The sequence below is a fragment of the Eumetopias jubatus genome, unplaced genomic scaffold (assembly GCF_037043125.1).
Source record: "Eumetopias jubatus isolate StellerSeaLion01/CBP00866 unplaced genomic scaffold, mEumJub1_p1.0 scaffold_15, whole genome shotgun sequence".
NCBI lineage: Eukaryota > Metazoa > Chordata > Mammalia > Carnivora > Otariidae > Eumetopias > Eumetopias jubatus.
In genome coordinates this window covers 24,222,487-24,245,264 of record NW_028274821.1, presented here as the reverse complement: position 1 = coordinate 24,245,264, position 22,778 = coordinate 24,222,487, and the positions used below count along the sequence as shown (strand labels likewise).

Genomic DNA, 22,778 nt, shown 5'->3' with positions numbered 1-22,778 from the left:
GGGAGTCTGCTTCTCCCTCTGACCCTCTTCCCTCTCATGCTCTCTAGCTCTCATTCTCTCTCTCTCAAATAAATAAATAAAATCTTTAAAAAAAATTTTTTTAAATATAATGAAAGAGAATGTAAGAAGAGTCTACAAGGGCAAGGTCAGGTCTGTCCAGCTCACTTGGAACTAGCACTGTGCTTAGTACTTCATAAGAGCTGAAGGGACGCCTGGGTAGCTAAATCAGCTAAGCATCTGGCTCTTGACCTAAGCTCAGGTCTTGATCTCAGGGTCGTGAGTGTAGGCTCCGTGTTGGGCTCCATGTGGAGCCTACTTAAAAAAATAATTAAAAAAAGAGCCCAATATTTATTTGTTGAATAAATGAGTAAATAAATGTAAAGTTGTGATCTATCATCTCTAATATATCTATATATTATATACGTAATATATACAGATGAATAATATATGGTCTCTCTATATAATCATTTCCATTTTGCTAGCTTAAAGAATTAAGAGTTGGGTCCTTTGAAGAAATAATCCAGATAAGAATATCTTTCTCTTTTAAACACTGCTTTCTTTTAAAGCGATTTCTGTTTAAGATTTTTCTAAAATACATTAGAAAGCTCTCTGCCATTTCAATGTATGCTGGTCATAGTTAAATATCATCTTGACAATTGATCTTCGTCATGAATACCTATAGTTCCGTTTGCCCTTTTATTATGATCAGCTTATCCCTGAGTCATTTGAACTGCCTTACTATTACATCCTTTTCTTAGCCTTATTTTCCTTCCAATCTGCTTTAGATCTAGAAATTAACTAAACGTACTCGTTAAGCTTGTGTGTTAAATAAGAGTTAATAAGGCTTTGAATGAAAGCCTAAGGAGCAAAGTGCATGGTTCTATGGTGCAGAGTTATTTTAGCTTCCTTCATCTATGTCCTGGGCTGGCTTTTGGATGCCTGAAATAGTCCCTGGTCTGATATTCTGGGAAGAGAGATATTACCATATTTATTCATGCATTTGGGAGCTAAAGCATTTAAAATAGAATGCAAACCACTTGATAAATAGAACTGAAGAGAACACAAACCAAGCATGAAATTGCACCAAGTAATTTCCCCTATCTACATACTAAGTAAAGCTAGATCTTCAGGAGGTAACTACATTTGTAGTTAGGAATGAAGAGGTAGAAAAAAAATCCCATTACTATTTACAGTTAGCCCAACTGCTATATATTGGCCCACATGACAACACACGTTTTATTCCAAAAACATTTCTCACAATTCTATTTTTTAAAAATTGTGAAATGGGGCTAGATTGCTTAAGGAATCACCTCCCCCCCTGAATCTGATTAGTATTTGGAGGAGTCTCCCTTAGCAAGACCTCTGCAAAGAGAAAACCCAAGCTGTGATGATTCAAAATTATTTCAGCAAGATATGATGCTAAGAAGATACATTCCTCCCTGCTGTGAATCTTGGATGGGCCATTTCTTGGCATTCTGCTGCATCCTTCTGGTGCAGTTTGAGGCTGAAGGAAATAGGCTATGTGGAGAAGAACCTCATTCCAGACAGAGACATGAAGGCATTTGCCATCCCATCAAAGTCGGGGTAGAGTCGGCTGGTTTGACTTACCAGGCAGGTGTCTTTCTTCCCCAGCTTCTCCAGGATTCTCCCAAACCTGTGTCACTGACAGAAGTAAATGACTTTTCTAGAAAAAGGAGGGCCATCCTTCCATCAAAAGTCTTTGAGTAGCTACATTCCCCTGTTAGAAGTTTGCCTCAAACATATTCCAGAGAATGAAAGCCTTTCAGGACAAAATCCCAGATTCCTTGGACCCACTTCTAGTATGAAGTCAGAGATCATGTCCAAGGCAGCTTCATCCCTGTCTCATTGCCTTGGTAACCCTTAAGTAACTTCTAGCTCTTCGTACTTCAGGGAACATCAGTAAAGGGAACATCTTGTCTTAACGAATTCATGTAACAAACTTTTTGAGTCCCTGTTATGAGCAGACACTGGAGACACAGCAAGGAACAAAACAGGAAAATAAAAAAAACCCTCCCCTCATGAAGATTACAATCTAGGGAGTGAGACAAAAATAACACACACAAATAAGTAAACCATGAAATGTGGCAGCCAGCAATAGGTGTTTTGGAGGAAAATAAAGCAGCAAGGGGGATAGAGAGTGCTGGAGGGATTGGGATTTTAAATATGGCAGCCAGGGGTGTCCTACTGAGATGTGCTTGAAGAACTGAGAGGAGGCTCTGGGGAAGGATCTGAATGGGGCAACCGTATGTGCAAAGCCTTGATCAGGAGCCTTCTTTTTAGTTGTGTGTGCATGAATCTTTTTGGAAGACTTTCATGCAACCGTGTGGGTCTGTATGTGTGCGTGTGCATCCTTAGCAGGTATCCACAAATACCATCATTAAAGAGCGTACTGTCTGCAGTTTTCTTACTTAAGCACATCTTAGAGGTCTTTCCGTACCAACAGGAATGTATAGCTCAGTCTTTGGTGGCTGTACCATGTTCCACGTCTCACGTGTGATGTGTGTAGTTAACCAGTTCCCCGTGAATGTTCCCAGTTCCCGTGAACCTCCCTGGAGGTTCCCAGCCCACCTCCAGGTCTGACAACTAGAGAGGCATTTTCTCTGCCCATTTCTCTGTTCTCCTTTATTGCCACCTGTACTGGCCACATGGCTGTATCTTGGACTCTTGTCTTGCCAACTCCAGGGTCCTACCTGCTCTTGTCCTTCCTTCTGGACTTTAGTTCAGGAAAGACCTGTCCACCTTCCTGCTACCTTCTGAGTCCGTAATACCCTGTTAGCTCTTGCTGACAGGTGTTGTCCTGTCAATGCCTCCTTTGCTCCCTGATTTAGATGTGGAAGGAAACTCTCTGTAAGAGAATTCAGAAATGCATTGCGCCGGCCTGTCACCGACGGTTGTGGGTATCACTCACTGACGTCTGGTGCCTCATTTCTCCCTAAGTCTGTACTCACCCAGAATCTCAACAGGGCCTCAGGAGCCCTGAACATGATGGTCTCATTCTGGCCTCTAGTGGATGATGCTGTTTCAACACCCAGGCTGCCCAAGTTGGTTAGCGATCCTTGCTACAGGCAGGCTGTCCCAGTGCAAGCAAGTCCGTAGCTGCGTACACACGTGCTTTTGCTAAAAGTGCGTAACTCTCTCTCTTTTAAAAAAAGATCCTGGGGCGCCTGGGTGGCTCAGTCGTTAAGCGTCTGCCTTCAGCTCAGGTCATAGTCCCGGGGTCCTGGGATCGAGCCCCGCGTCGGGCTCCCTGCTCCGTGGGAAGCCTGCTTCTCCCTCTGCCACTCCCCCTGCTTGTGTTCCCTCTCTCACTGTGTCTCTCTCTGTCAAATAAATAAAATCTTAAAAAAAAAAAAAAGATCTTATTTATTTGTCAGAGAGAGAGAGAGAGCACAAGCAGGGGGAGCTGCAGGCAGAGGGAGTAACAGGCTCCCCGCTGAGCAAGTAGCCCGACACGGGACTCAATCCCAGGACCCTGGGATCGTGACCTGAACCAAAGGCAGACGCTTAACCAACTAAGCCACCCAGGCGCACAGTGTGCAACTCTCTCTAGCAGATCTCTAACAGGAAAATAAGACTGACTTTGGCTTAATATGTTTTCAGAGATCAAGTGCTGTTGTTTTGTTTTGGGTTTTGTTTTTGTTTGGTTTGGTTTGGTTTGGTCCATCCAGGTGCCTCCAAAACGAATGGGGCAGGGGTGGGGTGGGGATGATAACTTCTCAGCCCCCAACTTGCAAAAGTGTAACCTAGTTTGCTTCCTGACCTAAAATCCTGCCACACTGGAAGCAGGTTGGATCTTTTTCTCTTGCAAAGATCTTGGGAAATAGCTGGGCAGTCAGCAAGCAGAGTAATTTGAGATGAAAGGATCCCAGGACTTAGAACAGTTGTTTGGCGTTTGTAACTTTTTGATTAGTTCTTTGTGGGCAGAGGTGGCTTTTGTGGCGGTCCTCTTTGCTTCTTGTCTAAATACTTTAGGTGTTTATTTCTATGGTAAAGTGTTTTCTCTCTGTTTATCCCTTTCCCCTGCCTATCGGTAGGTTTTTAAAATTGTATGGAAATAGAAAGCTGCTCCTTCTGCCTTTTCTCTTCCTTTGGGGCTTTGTTTTCTCCATCCCTGCCCGTGCAGGACACAGGTAACTAAAGTGTGCTCAGGGAGTGGCACGCTGAGGGGGACACGGCTTTAGTCCCCGGGCCCGGTGAGCAGGCTTACTCTGCCTGAGACATTGGACTGAGATGAATGGTGGGTGGTAGGAGCCGGGAGGAGCCTGAGGTCCAGCAGTTGGCCTCCTTATCTCCGTGTGATGCCACATGAACTGGTCCAGTGGGTTAATGAAATGGGGCCACTGTCTGGGGTCTGTCAGCACGGTGGCTGGCATGGGGTCCATCCCCTTTAAAAATGTGCAGGGAGTGGACGTTAAAACCTTCCAAATTTGCATAAGCAGAGAGGTTTCCTTATGCACAACAAAGGTTGGCATTGCATTTTTTAGACAGTAGAGAGGAAGGGGTGAAGTCCATTGTGTTGTCTTTTCCTAAATTGTATGTTAGGTTGTCTGTTTGCTTTGAACGTGTCATGTAGTCATAGATTTCAGGTGGCTCCTTATTTCCAAATTATATGTCTGAGGAATTTAGCAAAGAATACGTTATTTGGGGAGTCCTGACACTACATATGAAAGGAATGATGAACTGTGATCACTTCTTTATAATTAATAATTTGGTCCAAGAGGTCATTTTGTTCCAGGGGCATCTCTTAGATCAGAGAGAGATTTGGTGGGGTGACCGGGCTGCGATGACGTTGAGGAGGTGTACACGTGAACTTGCAAACTACAATTCTCTCTCATGTACAAGAGCAAAGCAGTGCCCCATCGAGCAACTGAATTGTCTCTCTGTGTTTATAGCTGCAGATCTCAAAGCATTTCCAGACCCAGTCGGGCTGAAGCAGAGGAGAGGCTCTCCCCCGGGACTCATCCCAGTGCTTACGCTGTTGGTAGGTGGCCAAGTGGTGAATATGCCAAATGGTCAGATCTGCCAACGGTAATAAAGAGGGAAGTTGCATGTGCCAGACCCAATTAAAATTGAAAAACCGAGGGCACTGATAGGCAGGGGTGAAGAAAGGGAACCTAGATGCATGACCCTCAGACTGCTAGCATGTTAACATCACGTTCGTAGAAGCGCTCATTAACTCCATGAGCTCAAAAATAGTTTTCAGAACTTTCTTTCAAAAGTTCCTTATTAGAGAATCACGACTGAACACCACCAGCATCGCTTTTGATACTCTGCTGTCACTTCTCTTCCTCTTGCCACCACTCGAGGGAACACGTGACAGGCTCACCCCAGCTGCTCCGTGTGCCCCTCAGAACCTCGGCAAAGACCCCTCTCCGGTTGGTCTTTCTGCGGCTCCCAGGGACTACGTTTATGCAATATCAGGAGATGCTTCCTGAAGAGGTAAAGCAGCTCCTGTGACCGTGAGTGCTGGGTCCCCTGGGAGAGACGGCCCTCCAGAGGCCGAGTGGGGCCATTCTGCTTAGTTTTCAGTGACAGCCATCCCAGAACACCAGCTCACCCTTCCTGTACTATCTGTTCTTCATTGGAGGAGAAGTGCTTGAGACTTCTCATCATTCCAAGAATTGGTGAAGATTTAACTGATGTAACAGGGTTAGATTTCCAAGTCTGTGGTCAACTTTTTGGCCTCCGAGTTACGATAAAACTGATTAGCACATATCACCACCTCGAGGAAACTCCCACTGGGTTGCCAGAGATCCAGGGAGGCAATAATTAATGCTGCTTTCTTCCCTTCCCAATTATGGGAGGACAGGATTCAGATGGAGAGGGATTAAAATACCATCTTTATTATGGTTATGGGTACAAGCTGGTCTCAGACTCCAGACACAAATTGGCTTTAATCTCATATCACATTTAGGGGGCTTTACAGAAAGGTACAAAATGGAAGGTACAGCAGGTATTGCATCTTCATGTTCTTGAGAGGCCAGCAGCGGGCCAAGGACAGCTCATTTCTGCCCTGTCTCCCACACGAGTGGTATACGGCTGACACGGACATGAATGAGAGCAGGGCATGCGGTCTCCCCTGGACCCACAGAAGCCATAGCTCCACTTCCTACCCATGACTTAGATCATTCTAGTTGTGCAGGCCTAGCCTTACACTCCAATCCAGGTGCAGAGTCATGTGAGTGGGAAAGGCATTCCCATGGATCGTAGCTGCTGTTTCTAAGGTAGTTCTGACGGGGGCCGGGTCAGTATGGCACTTGATGGCACTGACGTTCATACTTTCCTCACCATTACTAATCAGTCATGTCTCTGATCTAACTCCTGATCCTCTCCACCCCAACCTGATCCTGCCGCCGTCCCCATCTCGGTCAAGTCCATCATTCCTGGCCTCGGTGACAGTGGGAGCCACCCGGCTGGCCTTCCTGCTTTGCCCTTTACCTTCCTACTGCCCAAGACTCCTATCAATGGGCAACTTTAAACATGACAGAGTGGTCCCTAAAAAGAGAGAAAGGAGAGGAACTATTCCTCTGTTCAAAGCCCACTGATGAGCTCCCCTTCACTCAGAATCTGTTGTCCTCACTTGGACCCCCTTCCCTCCTTGCTGGCTCTCTCTAGTTAGCTTGCCCTGCGTCTTTCTAGCACTGCTAGCCTTCTGATCTTTACATGCTGGTGTCTGCTTGTGATCTTTATTCCCCTGCAAGTATGTTAGCTCCATGAGGGAAGGAAGTCTGGTTTTTGTGTGCCTGTTTTTCCACTCCTGTATTACCAGTGCCTAAACAGCTTGTACATGAGGTAAATACGTTATTTGTTACCTAGGGAGCAAACAAATGCACCAATGCATGATTGACATGACCTAGCAGCATGGCCAGGGTGGGCCTCCTCATCCTCCACCCCTAAGTGAGACCAACAGTCCCCACCCAGACCCTCCTGACGGCATCAGTCACTGCCACCCCTGCTCTTCTGTCAGACACGTTGGAAAGAGAGAGCCCTGACGGGGTTGAGGAAACTTAGTTCCCTCTTTCAAAAATCACCGAATAATTCATTCTGCCTCTGAGTGGTAGAATGAGTGGTTCAGTGTCCAGGCGGGCCCATATACCTTGGCTCTTACTCATATTAATGGCAGAAAAATTCCTCAAACTGAAGTCCCGCCACACAGAAGTGTGAAGTCCCTGACATGTGATAACTGTATTCAGTAAGAAGATGCTGGTGGACCAAATACAAGCTCCAGAGCAGGCCTCTGGGGGAGGCCAGGCCTATCATAGCCAGTTGCAGTGTGATCTCTGAGTGCCCCACCAATGGGGAACACCAGTGCATGGCTCTTCCTTTCTGATGCCATTCTCTTATAAAAGGAAGCTGGTCTCCTTGGAGAAATGACTGTTTTTAGGGCTGGGACAGAGAGGGAATATACAAGATGGGTCGGGAACATCCTGCAGTACCAGAGGATAAGGTATTGTTCAAGAAACAAAAAGGTGGACACATTAAAGGAAGGCAGGAGCCATCCCACCGGAGCTGACCATAGCTGGAGCAATTTGAACGTGAAAATCAATAACCTAGAGTTAGAACTGAAAGTATAAAATATCCATGAGTCCATGCTGATAGAAATGAATGAATAAATAAGTCAGTGGGGGAGAAGAGATTAAATCTTCCTTATAGAAGAATTCCAAATAATTTAGGTATTAACAATTTATATAATACGCAGGTGGAGCTTAAGTTTCCCTCCCCCAATTCAAGTTTGGGCTATACTTAGAGACTTCAGAGTATGGAAAGGGGGAAAAAAGTAACCTTACAGTAACGAAACCTGGCAAGCACTACCTTGACCAGGTGGTCAAGATCAGCGTTATCAGTGATAAGTCATGTTGATAGCAGGTGGCCTGTGGTATATGAGAAGGGCACTTCACTGGGGCACCTGGGTGGCTCAGTCGGTTAAGTATCTGACTCTTGGTTTCAGCTCAGGTCATGATCTCATGGTTCATGAGATCAAACCCCAGGTTGGGCTTCATGCTTAGTGGGAGTCCGCTTCAAGATTCTCTCCCTCTGCCCCTCCCCCACCTCAAATAAATAAATCTTAAAAAAAAAAAAAAAAAGAGCACCACACCTCTATAGTCTTCCTTAAAGCCCAGAAACTCAAGTTAACTGTGAGGAAAATATCAGATAAACCCAAATCAATGAACATTCTAAAAAATACCTGACCAGTACTCCTTAAAACTGTCAAGGTCATGAACAAGGAAAGACTGAGAAATTATCACAGGTGAGAAGAGCCTAAGGAGACGTGATGCCTGAATGTAATGTGGTGTCTTGGATGGGATCCTGGGACAGAAAAAGGACATTAGTAGAAAAACTATTAAACTCAGAATCAGTCGAGTGTGGAGTTTATTTAATAGCAATTTGCCAGTGTTGGTTCCTTACTAGTCACAAATATTCCATGGTAGTATAAGACATTAATAGGCAAAACAAAGTAAGAGGTATATAGGAACTCTCTGTATTGCCTTTGTGTGGCTTTTCTGCGATGAAGACTTAGTAAGCACTTCTATCTGCAGCGCACCTGCTCCCACGCAGCCTAGAACTTTTTAGGCTGATCCTCCTTGATGCTTGGAGGGGCTTCATCACATGTGACTGAAGAGGCCAATATAAAATACCTTTTATGTCATCAGGCTTCAGAATAATTGTTTCACCCATTTATACAAATGCAGTGTCCCTTAGATCCCGCTGGTTGCTCTTCAGCCACCTGCTGCCTAATTTACATTCTCTATCTTTATTTTAGATTTTAGATGTGTAGGATTCTTCTTGTCTCATTTATCACATTCACTACCATAAAGAAATATCTATTTTGATTTTAATATATAATTCCAATTGTATGAGACCAGTTAGGGGGAGGAAATTAGCATTTATCGGATACTTCCTGTGTACCAAAGCACTGTGCTAAATGCGGTTTCATTCAATCAAAATAATGCAGGGGGTTTGAGTTCTGCCTACCTCAAGAATGGTTTTTCTCTCTAGGGCTCATCAAAATGCTTAGAATTACTGGCATCCTAATTTTGTGCATAGAAGTCCATTCATCATAGTGAGGGTGAAGGAGAGATATTCTATAGGGTGAGTGTCCACAGTACTTGAATCTTCTCTGATCTTTTGTACCTGTAGGTGGTTATACTGTAGACAGGGGAATAAACCCATTCCTCATTCTCTCCCGTCTTTTAGCACCGGGCTTCGTTTCTGTATTGCCCTCCTGCAGGTCTGGCTGTGGAGTGTGATCCTGGTTAAGGCACATCAGTGCTGCCCCCTGGGAGGGGGGAGCACCATCTGATGGGCACGCATGTGGGTTTTGGCAGTTCCTCTTTATCTCACTTGGCAGTGTTGTCCATGACTTCTGCCACGTTTGGATACCAGCAGCAAAGAATACTAGCATCTCCGCACAGCAATCACATTCTGTATTCTCTATTCTGTACCTCAAAAAGGCCTTGCATAAGGGTGGATGTGTTCATTTAACTGCTGGATATTATAACTCATCTCTTAGGATCCTGGGCACGTTATCCAATGCAGTTTCTTATAGGTTTTCAACAGTAAAGACATTTACATAAGAAAGAGTAATGAGGGACACCTGCGTGGCTCAGTCGTTAAGCGTCTGCCTTTGGCTCAGGTCATGATCCCGGAGTCCTGGGATCAAGCCCTGCCTCGGACTCCATGCTCGGCGGGAAGCCTGCTTCTCCCTCTGCCTGCCACTCCCCCTGTCGTGCTCTCTCTCTCTCTCTCTCTCACAAATAAATAAGCATAATTAAAAAGAAAAAGAAATAGTAATGAAACAGTTTGCATTTCAGCATGACGTCACTATTTTCTCTTTCTTGGTGATAAAATTGCACTATTCATTGCTTCAGTTAACCCGGAAAAATTGGCTTTACTTGCTCCAGATGTAGTCACCAGTGTTCACCACTGTTGTCATTATCTAACCCATTCCCTTTTATTTTACTATTTATTTAGGTAGGATCCATGCCTAGCATGGAGCCCAGCGCAGGGCTTGAACTCAGGGCCCTGGGATCAAGACCTGAGCTGAGCTGAAGATCAGACACTCAACTGACTGAGCCACCCACGTGCCCCCTAACCCATTCCTTTTTAAAATCCTTTCTGTTTTGGAATAAATTTATATTTCCTGAAAAGTTGAAAAGTACAGAGATTTCTCATATGCCACTCATCCAACTTTCCCTAACGCTACCACCTCTAATGTTTTCATCCAAGTCATTTCCAATGAAAACTTTTTTTTATTGGAGTGAGGGGGGTGGGAAGAGGCGGATAAAGTTTTGATACTTTGCAGTAATTCATCAAAGAGAAAGAATGGTCAAGCTTAAGTCTTTTCAGAATTGTGGGCTTCCACATGGAAGCTCCAATGGATAGTATGTAAGGATCTGATGTCATCACCCACCACAAGGTTCTTTTTCATAGATTCCAAGTGTTAAAAAAATGATGGCTGAAAATCGAGATGAAATGAGTGAATCCAGCCCATGGCCATGCTGTTTTCATCACCTGATAGTCTTTTAATCTTAGCCTGTCAAGAAGTAATAAAGGGGAAGCTGTGAGATGAAAGGGACTGTTTCTGCAGGGGGTTATATTTGGTGCCTGCCAGTTCATCACTCTGTACTAGAAAAATAGAATCAAACTAAGATGTCCTCTGTCCAGGGAAAGGCCTTCATCTTTTCCGGAGCCTTTGTTAGCAGACTGGTTTTCCTGGTGATTGAAAGTTCAAAACTCACAGGCTCCTCACAGCTTCCCAGGACGTGCTTTCCTTTCTGTGAATTGAGTGTGATTACTTACAACCTCCTTGGGCTTGTAGGGGATTTTACTCATTGACTAGAGGGCTGAGTCACTGTTTGGTTTCCTCCGATAGGTCTATGTGCTAAATTTATTTTCTTCTAGAATCTGTTGAAAAATTATTTGGTAAGACTGTGCTTCGAGATGTGGAGACGGAAAATGAGGTAGCCAGCCCATGTACTGCGTGGATGATCAACATGCTAGTCTCATTGTTACTTAATTTTGAAAAACCCCAAATGGGAAAAACCTTGCTCTAGTAGGAAGGTCATTTGCTGATTAGATGGGAATGGAAGCCAGGTGAGGGTTTCAGGCTTTTGCCAACAATCATTGCTGTAGCACAGTTGTGGCTATTGGAGTGAAAATGCCTTTAAATTGGATAGTTGGTAATTACATGTATTAACAAAGGATTTAATGCAGGTGGGAAACTTGGCCAACAGCCATGCTTTTTCCAGGTACTCCTGTTCTCTTATTTAGGCTTTTTTCCCCCCGATATACAGTGTTGCTGCTATTAAGCACAAGATAAAAAGTGCAGCATTCACAGAATAAAAATATTGAGGGCTGTGAATTCCATAATCATAAGTAAAATGAAAAGCTGAGAGTATAAACCTGGATCCTCAAAGACCTGATGTATCACATAAATGAAAGGCAAGCTCATCAACAAACAGGTGTTTTTCTTTTGTGTTTGTGTGTGTAGATACCCATTGACCCATAAGAATTAGTGGGTAACTACGATCCAGCAATTGCACTACTGAATATTTACCCCAAAGATACAAATGTAGTGATCCGAAGGGGCATGTGCACCCCGATGTTTATAGCAGCAATGTCCACAATAGCTAAGTTATGGAAAGAGCCTAGATGGACATCAACAGATGAATGGATAAGGAAGATGTGGTATATATATATATATATATATATATATATATATATATACACAATGGAATATTATGCAGCTATCAAAAAAATGAAATCTTGCCATTTGCAACGACATGGATGGAACTAGAAGGTATTATGCTGAGCGAAATAAGTCACTCAGAGAAAGACAAGTATCATATGATCTCACTGATATGAGGAATTTGAGAATCGAGACAGAGGATCATAGGGAAAGGGAGGGAAAAATGAAACAAGACGAAACCAGAGAGGGAGACAAACCATAAGAGACTCTTAGGAAACAAACTGAGGGTTGCTGGAGTGGAAGGCAGTGGGAGGGATGGGGCGGCTGGGTGATGGACAATAGGGAGGGTGTGTTCTATGGTGATCACTGTGAATCGTGTAAGACTGATGAATCACAGACCTGTACCCCTGAAACAAATAATATGTTATATGTTAATTAAAAAAAGAATTAGTGGGTAACTTACAGTTCATTTTTATGGTTTACAGGTATACTTTTTATAGTTTAGTTATTTAATAATACAGTGTGCTTTTCACACTGTTTTAAGATTTTTAAAAAATTTTCATTTAAGGGGTGCCTGGGTAGCTCAGTCGTTAAGCATCTGCCTTCAGCTCAGGTCATGGTCCCAGGGTCCTGGGGTTGAGCCCCGCATTGGGCTCCCTGCTCCGCAGGAAGCCTGCTTCTCCCTCTCCCACTCCCCCTGCTTATGTTCCCTCTCTCGCTGTCTTTCTCTCTGTCAAATAAATAAATAAAATCTTCTTAAAAATTTTATTTATTTGAGAGAGCGAGTGAGAGAGCACACGAGTGGGGGAGGGGAGGGGCAGAGGGAGAGGGAGAAGCCGACTCCCCACTGAGCAGGGAGCTCATCACAGGGTTCACCGCCAGGGGGATCATGACCTGAGCCAAAGACAGATGCTTAACCGACTGAGCCACCCAGGTGTTCCTTTTCACACTGTTTTAAATAAGAGTATGTTTTCCATGAAGCTTCTTATATTGTGCATATAACTCAGATGCAAATACTTCATGTAACAGGGACAACAGATCGTATAAAGAGGACTACTTATGGTCTTTGTGGTTTCTTGAATCCTAGAAATCTGTGTTGATGATTGGAATATTGTGGGAAAAGTGCTCCAGAATTGGATGAGGCCAAATAGGCCACCAAGATGTTACACTGGAAAGGAATAAAATTAGAGAAAGGAGGAAATAAATCCAGAAAGGCAGGGGGATGGGAGCGGACTAGGTGAGGAGGAGCTTAGAGAGTAGGAAATACTGTCTCAGGGGCCACCCCAGCATGTGAGGAAGTTTGAAAGAAGCAGGAGTTTAAACAAGGAATAAACAAGGAGGTGGGAGTTTAAGACACTTTATTGGGATTGAGTCTTCTTTGTTATTTTTAGAAAGACCCTAGTAAATATTTGAATTGCATCCTAAATTATTTTTGATGGTTATATTGATGTCTATTGGAATGAGGCAATAGGGACAGGCTTTAGAAGAGACATAATTATATTTTGCTATATTGACATCTAGGATCCTAGAGTCTAGATTCTAGGTGAGCATCTCCGATTTATACCAGAATTGAGACAACAGTGTAAATTTATCATGTCTGCTGTACCTATGGAATGCATAAATAAGATTGTAGAGTGAGCAACAAGACATGAAAAATGATCATTCTTAGAGTAACAAGGCCAGAAGGGCACTGTGTTGAAATTGAGATTACAACTTTTCAGAGAAGATGTGATCAGAACTAGATGTTCCAGATAGAGACCTGGTCCTCTCTGATATTATGAAGGATCTCCAAAATGAAAAATATCTGAATCACTTCCAAATAAAATCCCATCTGGGATGTGGATTTTCATCCAACCTCAATAGTAACCTAATTTCTCAAGAAACTGGAAATATCCATGGAAGGGGCAGTTCAAAGCCCCTTTCCGGTACCAGCAGCTGAGGCGTCACCCCCTCATGTGGACTGGCTGTGTGGTGGGATTGCAGTCCATCAGGGAACCACAGAACGATGGTCGGAGTCCCTCCCTGGCCAGACACCAGGGAGATTTGAGGACCGCTCCATGCCAGAGACTGGAGTAGAAGATGCTGAGCTGTGGTTAGCCAATGTCAACAACACAGTGCATAGGAGTAAACTCAGAAGGGTTTAAAAATACTCTGTTGTGTTTCTTTGTTGATGTTTTTCATTTTGTCTTCCAATCTTTGGGGTGTGGATTCTGTGTTGTGGATGAGCTGGGCTGAGGTAGATAAGGAAAAGAAGGACTGAAAAGAGATACCTGGTCTCTTGTGTAGTATATGTGCTTTGTGCAAATGCAGGGCATTTAATTCATTTAGAAGATGTGTAACCTTTCCTCTCTGCACTAGCCTTGTCTCTTATTCTGTTCCAGAGGCACAGAGGAGATGATTTCTCATAGTGGCTACTGCTGCCTGACGAAATATGGATTTGTATATTTTCCCTCCTGTCGCACAAGGAGCTTGTCTAGGTTGCACGGGTTTGCTGCCACTTGCACCAGCTTGCAAGTGATGAAAGTCTCTGTGAGCAGACAAAACAACGTTTGTAATGAGTGGGCCATCATTGGGAAGAAAATGTCCATATGGCTTTGTCAAGTTTGCTTTCTAACTTTTCCATTGTCTGGAATGTATTTTCCTTTGGAAAATACATTTAACACTTGTCTGGCCATCATCATTTTGACTGGTACAATACTGCCATTTTATCATTCGGTCATCCATCCATCCAACCTGTAGATTAGGTGTTATGGGGATAATTAAAAGAATGAGAAGTTGGCTCCCCCATCAAAGTACTTTGATTCTATCAGGGAGACAGAATCTCTAGCCAGCGGAGACACAACTAATGATGGCAATGATAATCATGATGGTCATTTTAATCATTTGTTGAATACTTTCGATGTGTCGGGCATTATACTGTTTCATGTACATTATGTCCTTTATTCTTCCCAATAATAACATAAACCAGCACTCTCTCCACCCCGTCTTGCTGATGAAGGAAGTCAATTTTGGAGAGGTTAAATAATGTGCTTATAATCTCGTGGCTTGTGTGTGCACTGTGGAATTCCAGTGTTGCTGGAGGGAAAAGGGGAAAAGCCAAGGATTGGGGAGCTGTGAAACAAGAGAGTACATCTGGGAGAAGGTAGAATTTGTGCCGACTTTTGAAGAATGATTGGTGTTTTGAAGGACGGAGAAATAGAAAGTAGAGGGAAGAAAGACATTCTGAAGAGACTGAGTAACAAGAAGAAAGCAAAGAACCTTTGCAGCAGTTAGGGATTCCATTTGGTGACTGGTTACAGAGACCCCCCAATAATGGTGGCTTAAACTTTCAGGAAAAGTTTTATTTTTTCTCACATGACGTGAAATCTACAGGTAGGTCGTCTAGGATGGAGTTTCTTGTCCTGTGACGTCATCAAGAAACCAGGTACCTCCTTTCCTTTTGGTCTGCCATCTGAGGGTAGCTGTTTGGAGGTGGGGGCTTGGGTGTCCACCGTGACTGAGGGTTCTGGTCTGAGGGACAGGGAGAATGTGGCGGCTTCCCTAACTCTCTCATCCTAGCTTCATTCCATCATTAGACAGACAGTGCTCAATGATATCTTGAGAACAGATCTCAGCAGTCTCACTCTGTTGTTTCAAAGGCAGGGATGAGCTTCTAACAAGGCACAAGGGGATTAGTGAAGAAGGAGTTTCCTAATTTGGGTCATTTGGCTTTTTTGGATAACTTACTCCTTTGTGCTTGTGGTACACTTTCCTGCTAGGCATCAGGACAGTCCTGGGATTCCCCAAACCATGGGGTCATAAACTCTGATCATCTGGTTTTGTAAATAAAATGATTTTGGAACCCAGCCATGCCCATTTGCTCACACACTGCCTATGACCGCACCCTCACTGCGGTGGCAGGGGTGAGTAGATGCCACAAAGACCTTATCACCCGCAAAGCCTAACGGATTTACTATTTAGTTTCTTTAGAACTTTTAAAGGAAAAGTTTGCTGCCTCCTGCCTAAGACATTAGATTCCACCCGATTCCTCTTTTTCCAGGATAATTTCTATGGAGGGAAAAAACTATGGATCTTTTTCTCTTGCGTCTGAGATTTAGGGGCTTACATAGTGCTTTTTATAATGTTTAAGCTTTCTTGACAAATGATTTTTATTCATTCATTCATTCAATAATTTGAAAATTACTTTTTAAAAATAAACACAAAAACAAACAAAATAAAATAAAATTGTATTCTATTTGCCTACTCTCGCAGGAGATTCTGTAAATGACGTGGCTGTAGAAAAATGTCGGAAATCAATTATGAGCCCCTGACAGGGCTTTTTTATGTTTCACATTTAATATATATTTGTCATCGCAATCTCAAGTGTGAATACCAAGTCCTCAAATTTAAATTTCCCTCCAGTAGAGCAAATAATAAAAGCAAACCTCTTAATTATTTGTGGCTACTGTTAAGTAAAGGTCATTTTAAGATTACGTTTTTAGGTGTTGTGCATTTCAGCACTGGGACAAATGTTTAGATGGAGGGTGGAAACAAGCAGGGTAGCTCTTCTGTGGGTTAAGAGAATGATTCTTTCCAGAGACCTTTGTTCTGCAAAAAGTTGTGAAGGAAATGGTCTTGATTTGAATTTCCCTGATGGCTAATGATGCTGAACATTTTTTCACGTGTCTGTTAGCCATTTGTATGTCTTCTTTGGAGAAGTGTCTGTTCATGTCTTCTGCCCATTTTTTGACTTCTTTGTTTTTTGGGTGTTGAGTTTGAGAAGGTCTTTATAGATCTTGGATATCAGCCCTTTATCTGTAGTGTCATTTGCAAATATCTGCTCCCATTCTGTGGGTTGCCTCTTTGTTTTATTGACTGTTTCCTTTGCTGTGCAGATGCTTTTCATCTTGATGAAGTCCCAAAAGCTCATTTTTGCTTTTGTTTCCCTTGCCTTTGAAGATGTGTCATGAAAGAAGTTGCTGTGGCCGATGTCGAAGAGGTTATTGCCTATGTTCTCCTCTAAGATTTTGATGGATTCCTGTCTCACATTGAGGTCTTTCATCCGTTTAGAGTCTATCTTTGTGTATGGTGTAAGGGAATGGTCCAATTTTATTCTTCTGTATGTAGCTGTCCAACGGAGAAAGACAATTATCATCTGGTTTCACTTATTTGTAGAACATAAGGAACAGCATGGAGGACATTAGGAGAAGGAAGGGAAAACTGAAGTGGGGGCGGAAATCAGAGGGAGAGATGAACCATGAGAGACTATGGACTCTGGGAAAAAAACTGAGGGTTTTAGAGGGAAGAGGGGCAGGGGGATGGGGTAGCCGGGTGATGGGTATTAAGGAAGGCACATGTTGTAACGAGCACTGGGTGTTAAATAATGAATCATGGAACACTACATCAGAAACTAATGATGTATGGTGATTAACAATAGATTAAAAAAAAAGGTGGTGAAGGCAGCCCATCTCATTACCACTGTAGCTTCGCGTTCACTAAGTTGAGAGGGGAAGAATTCAGGACTAAATAAGACACCCCCTGGGCTTTCGGGTGCACATGACTGTGCCCCAGCACACAGCAGTCTGGGGGCTCCACGTCACTGCTGTTCAGAGTCTGTCAGAAGCCCAGTTGAGGGAAGAAGGTACCAATGGAGGAGTGGCTGAGGCTCCCAGTGCATCTCTTCTCCTCGGGACGCTGCAGTCCGTCCCTGGTTTAAATTCAGACCTCCAAGGGGTGCTAGTCTCCCAGTTTTGCAGTGTCACCCCCATGGAACACTATCTGGTCTGTGGCCACCAGCAGCGTTTGTTGAGAAACAGCCCTGGGAAACTTATTGTGTTTACTGGAAGCTTTTGAGAATATCCTACTGTGCATTACATGGCCATCTCCCTGGGGCACCCATGGGGAGGTCTCCCTTCTGGAAATAGTTGTGCTGCTCCTCTTTCATCTCGTGGGTCTGAATTGTGTAATTGTGCTTCTTTAGAAAGCTTTAGAGCCACTTCAGTAGCCCACTGCTAACACATATAAAGGACGGGGGTGGGGCTATTTGTTGAGCAAGAACAAGGCTGGCTCTGGTAAGTTTTCTTACCCTTGTTTTCTCTTCACATTATCTTTTGTTCCTATTTTATCTTTAGAATTTAAAATATAATTTTATTGTATAAAATATAATTATACATCTTATATATTATCTAATATATATTATATGTCTTATTTAATTATATAAAGTATAATTATAAGATAGAATTTTATAACTTAAAGTAGATTTTAAATTATACACTGGACTGTCTACAAGCCTTTATAAGCTGGCTGAACTTACTTTGGGATGCAAGCTTTGTAGAAAGTCGTGGTTCTTAAACCTGAGCATGCCTCCGAATCACCTGAAAGTCTTGTTAAAATACAGGTGACCACCTTCCCCCCATAGTCCGGGCACGGCTGAGTCTGCATTTCTTAACACATTCCCAGGTGTTGATGCTGGTCCTCCAGGAACTATCTTTTGAGTACCACCATCAAGAAGAAAACAAACGATAAAAACAATTAATGTTGATTATTTATTATATTAGCAACCTGCCGATCAAGCAGTGAGGTTTTCGGGTTTTTGTGCATGTGGTTTTTGTTTTTTTTTGTTTTTGTTTTGGATTCTTATTCTGCTGCTGACACCATACTAGGCATTGTGGGATGCTGGTCCTTACCCTGAGGGAGTTTTCTGATTGGCTGAAGAGATGAGGAGTACATATAAATTGGAAAAAAGGGTGAGGGCTAGCCGAGTGTAGAGCAGGGGTGAGATAATTCAATGTGGAATTTTGTCTTTAGGAAGGAGCATGGGGTGAAAGAGAGCTTGAGCTGGTTCTTTGCAGTGAGAATACGGTTTGAGTGGTAGAATAAAGGATGGGGGAGGGGGAACCTTGTCATTAAGGACCCACCAGCATGGGCAAAGGGCTAGCATTGGAAAAGCCCCTCTAAAATCACATCTGGCTGCATGACGCCAAACAGAGAACCTCTAACTCCGAAGACGAGTGTGCCTTCCATGGCCGTGGAAGAGAACTTGCCCTACCAGATGGCGCCACCTGCCTGTCCCATCTCTCCTTACTTTCCATTTGATTAGATCCCTCCCTATTCCTGGAGGACTTTCTATACTTTGCAAGGTCCTTCCTGATCCTTTGCCCCTGATATCTCCTTCACCCAACATCTTCTTTTCTCCTATCTCTACCAGTCCCACATAGCACAGCTCAGATGCCGTCCATGACTCAAAATGTCCCTGGTTCCTCCCCAAACTCAATTTTAGTGATTAGTGAATAGCTTGAATCAATGAGGATATCATTCCTTCCCCCATTTACTTGTGTCCAAGTTTTACTCATCAGCTGTCCATTCTAGTCTCCCTCCTCTTCCTCTGGGATGACCCTTGTTCTCAAAGTGTGGTCCCCCTTACCTGGGGACTCGGAAATACAAATACTCCAAGCCTGCCGCAGACCTGCATGGGAAGCTCTAGAGATGGGTCCAGCAATCTGAGCTGTCGCAAGCCCGCCAAGTGATTCTGAGAAATGCTCCTCCATGAGGAAAGCTAATTATTCGAAAGTGGCCCCGAATCCCTCCCAGAGGGCTGTTTCCTCCTGGATGGAAGAAATTCCCCACTCTTTAATTACTAACAGTCCATGTTAAGCATCGAGATTTTTGAATTTTTTTTAAGATGAACAGTTTTAATTTCCTCAGCTGTTTGTTTTCGAAACAAAATGAGAATGTTTTCTCCATAAGTTTAACATTTCACTGACTTTATTATGTAATACAAATGCCCTGACTGCTTTTTTTAAATTACAGCCGTAGATAATGAATGCTTTGGAGTGCTGTAACAAATTGGATAATAACAATGATTTAATAGAAGTCAAGCTATCTAACAGTAGGAAGAAAAACCCTGCTGGTTAAATTCATTTTTAAAAAAATCATGTCCATTTAAAGTAAACTATATTCATACCTAAAATCTTCTAATGCCTTGCTTAATCTGTGTCTAGAATACACTCTTTCACATTGGAAGAATGGAAAAAATAATGAGGAATCCTATCTGGAAACACTGCTAGATAATGTTCTGCTAAATGTTCAAGGATTTGCAATATGTTGCTTATTGTCCAGTGAAATTGTAACTGCTTGGCCATGTACATAGAGTTTATAAGAATGCTTTTTCCACGCAAACACAAATTTGTGTATAGTCTAAGTATACCTAAGTGACCTAAGTGATGTTCCTTTTACTAGTTTTTTTCCCCTCTTTCAACGTTATTGAGGTACAATTCATAATATAAAACTGCACCCACTTAGAGTATACCATTTGATAAGTTTTGACAGTTACACTTATGAAATTAACACCACAGTCAAGATACAGAACATTTCCATTACCTTTCAAATTTTCCTTGTGTGTCCTTGCAGTCTACCCCACCCTCAGTCCCTGGCCTCAGGCAGCTTTGTTACTATGGATTAATTAGCATTCTATATAAATATAATCATACAGGATGTATTCTTTTGTGTCTGGCTTCTTGAACTCAGCACAAGGATTTTGAATTCACCCATGTTGTTGCATATATCAGTAATTCACTCCTTTTCTTTGCTGGGTAGTATTTCAGAGTATGGACGCAGCACATTTTGTTTATTCACTTGGACATTTTGAGCTTTTGGAGATAGCAAATAATTCTGCAGTGAACATTCAAGTACAAGCCTTTGTGTGGACATGTGTTTTTATTTATCTTGGGTAGATGCGTAGTGAAGAATGGCTGGGTCATATGCTACATGTAAAAACGTTAACATTTTTTTTTCAAAACGCCAATTTCCAAAACAGTTGTACAATTTTAGGTTCCCACCATCAGTGTATAAGACTTAGATTTGTTCTACATCCTCACCAACAGTCGGTATCTTCAGTCTTATTTTTGGTCACTCCGATGTGTGTATAGTGATAGCTCGTTGTGTACTGAATTTGCATTTCCCTGAGCACTAATGGTACTGATATTCCTTTTTATGTGCTTATCGGCCATTTGTATATTTTCTTTTGTAAAGCATCTATTCAAATGGCTTGCGTTTTTCTTTAAAGTTGTTTTTCTTATTAAATTGTGAAAGGTCTTTTTATACTTGGGATATAAGTCCTTTATCAGATATAGGTATTTGCAAGTACTTTCTCCCAGTCTGTGACCTGTCTTTTCATTTTCTTTTCTTTTTTTTTTAACAACTGATAATCAATTTATTAAAAATGTTGATTTAAGCATCTGCAGTGGTGACTTCAACCTCAACTCCTGGCTCAATACTGATGGAAGTAATCTGTTTAACAATCTCAGAAGGACTGTGCAAATCAATGAGTCCCTTGTGGATCCTCATCTGAAGACGATCCCAGGTCTTAGAACCTTCACCACAAGGAGTTTTTCTTGTAGTGATTCTCAGAGTCTTGGTAGGCGTACGAACCGGTCCTTTCACTTTGAGATTCTTTGCCTTTGCGCCTCTGATCAAGTCAGCACATACCTTTTCCAAAGATTTTACTTTGCGGCTGGTGAGAGTAATTCTAATTCGGTGAATCGCCACCTCCGGTTCCACGGGTGTGTCTTCCCGGTGTCTTTAAAAGCCATGGCTGCGGCGCGGCTTCCAGACCGACTTGTTCCTCAGTGAGAGCGAACAGCGGTGAGTCAGGAGCAGGAGCGGGGCGTGCAAACCTCCGCTGCGGCTGCGACCGCGTCTTCCTCAAAGAGCTGTCTTTTCATTCTCTTAATGGTGTCTTTCAAGCAGAGAACTTCGTTCATTTTGATAAAGTCCACTTTAACAATTTCTCTTCTGTAGTATGTGCTTTATATATCCTATCTAAGAAATTGTTGCCTCCCCCTAGGTCGCAAAAATTTTCTGTTTCCTTATTGCATTTTTATGGTTTTAGTTTTTAGATGCAGGTTTATCATTTTGTATTAATATTTGAGTGATGTTCATTCTTTTCCCCTATGGATATCCAATTCTTCTAGTACCATGTGTTGACAAAGGTTATCCTTGTCCTACTGAATAGCCTTGATATCTTTATAAAACGTCAACTGACTATACAAATGTGGGTGTCTTTCATACTTTCTATTCTCTCCCATTGATCTGTGTTTATCCGTATGCTAATACTACAGTCTCCCAATGCATAAACGTGGTCTTTATCTCCATGTATTTCACTTATAAAAATAATATTTATTAGCTATGTCTTAGGCATTTCATTGTACAGGTTTGCATAGTCTTTGTTAAGTTTATTCCTAAGTATTTTCTCCTTTTTTGATGCTACTATAAATGGACTTATTTTTGTGCATTTTTTGTTTGTTTGTTTGCCCTGAGTACAAAATATACAATTGTTTTTATATATCAACATTGTGGGGCACCTGGGTGGCTCAGTTAAGCATCTACCTTCAGCTCTCAGGTCATGATCTTGGGGTCCCCTGCTCAGCGGGGAGTCTGCTTCTCCTCTCCCTCTGCCCCTCCACTCTCTTCCACTTGTGCTCTCTCTCTCTCTCAAATAAATAAATAAAATCTTTTTAAAAATTATATATATATATCAACATTGTATCCCCTTAGCTTGCTAAGTTCATTTCTTATATTTAATATTTGTTTCTAGATTTATGAGGATATAAATAATAATGTTACCTGAATATAGAAACAGTTCTACATCTTCCTTTCCAATATTTTTGCCTTTTGTCTTCTGGTCTTCATACAGTGGCTAAGACCTGCAGGACAATGTTGAATAGAAATGATGGAGAAGTCATTTCTGCCTTTTTCCCAGTCTTAGGGGGACATAGTTTAATATTTCATCATTGAAATTGATGTTGGTTGTTGGTTTTAAATAGATGACATTTATCAGATTGTGGAAATTTTCTACTCCTAGTTTGCTGAGAGTTTTTGTCATGAATTGATATTGCATTTGATCACATGTTTTTAATTCGTTTAGTGAAATGATACACTTTTTCTCCTTTATTCTGTTAACATGATGAATTGCATTGATTGATTTTGGAATATTAAACCAATCCTTCATTTGAATGTTAAACTCAAGCACATCGTGGTGTGCTATCCTGTCTGTTAAGTTCTTAAACTTTTTTCTTATCTTTCAGTTCTA

General features: G+C 42.3%; 1 pseudogene; it reads right to left on the bottom strand.

Moving 5' to 3' along the window:
- Nucleotides 1-20,917: 20,917 nt before the first annotated feature.
- On the bottom strand, nucleotides 20,918-21,383 carry LOC114223393 (small ribosomal subunit protein uS10 pseudogene; annotated as a pseudogene).
- Between the last annotated feature and the right edge of the window lie 1,395 nt (nucleotides 21,384-22,778).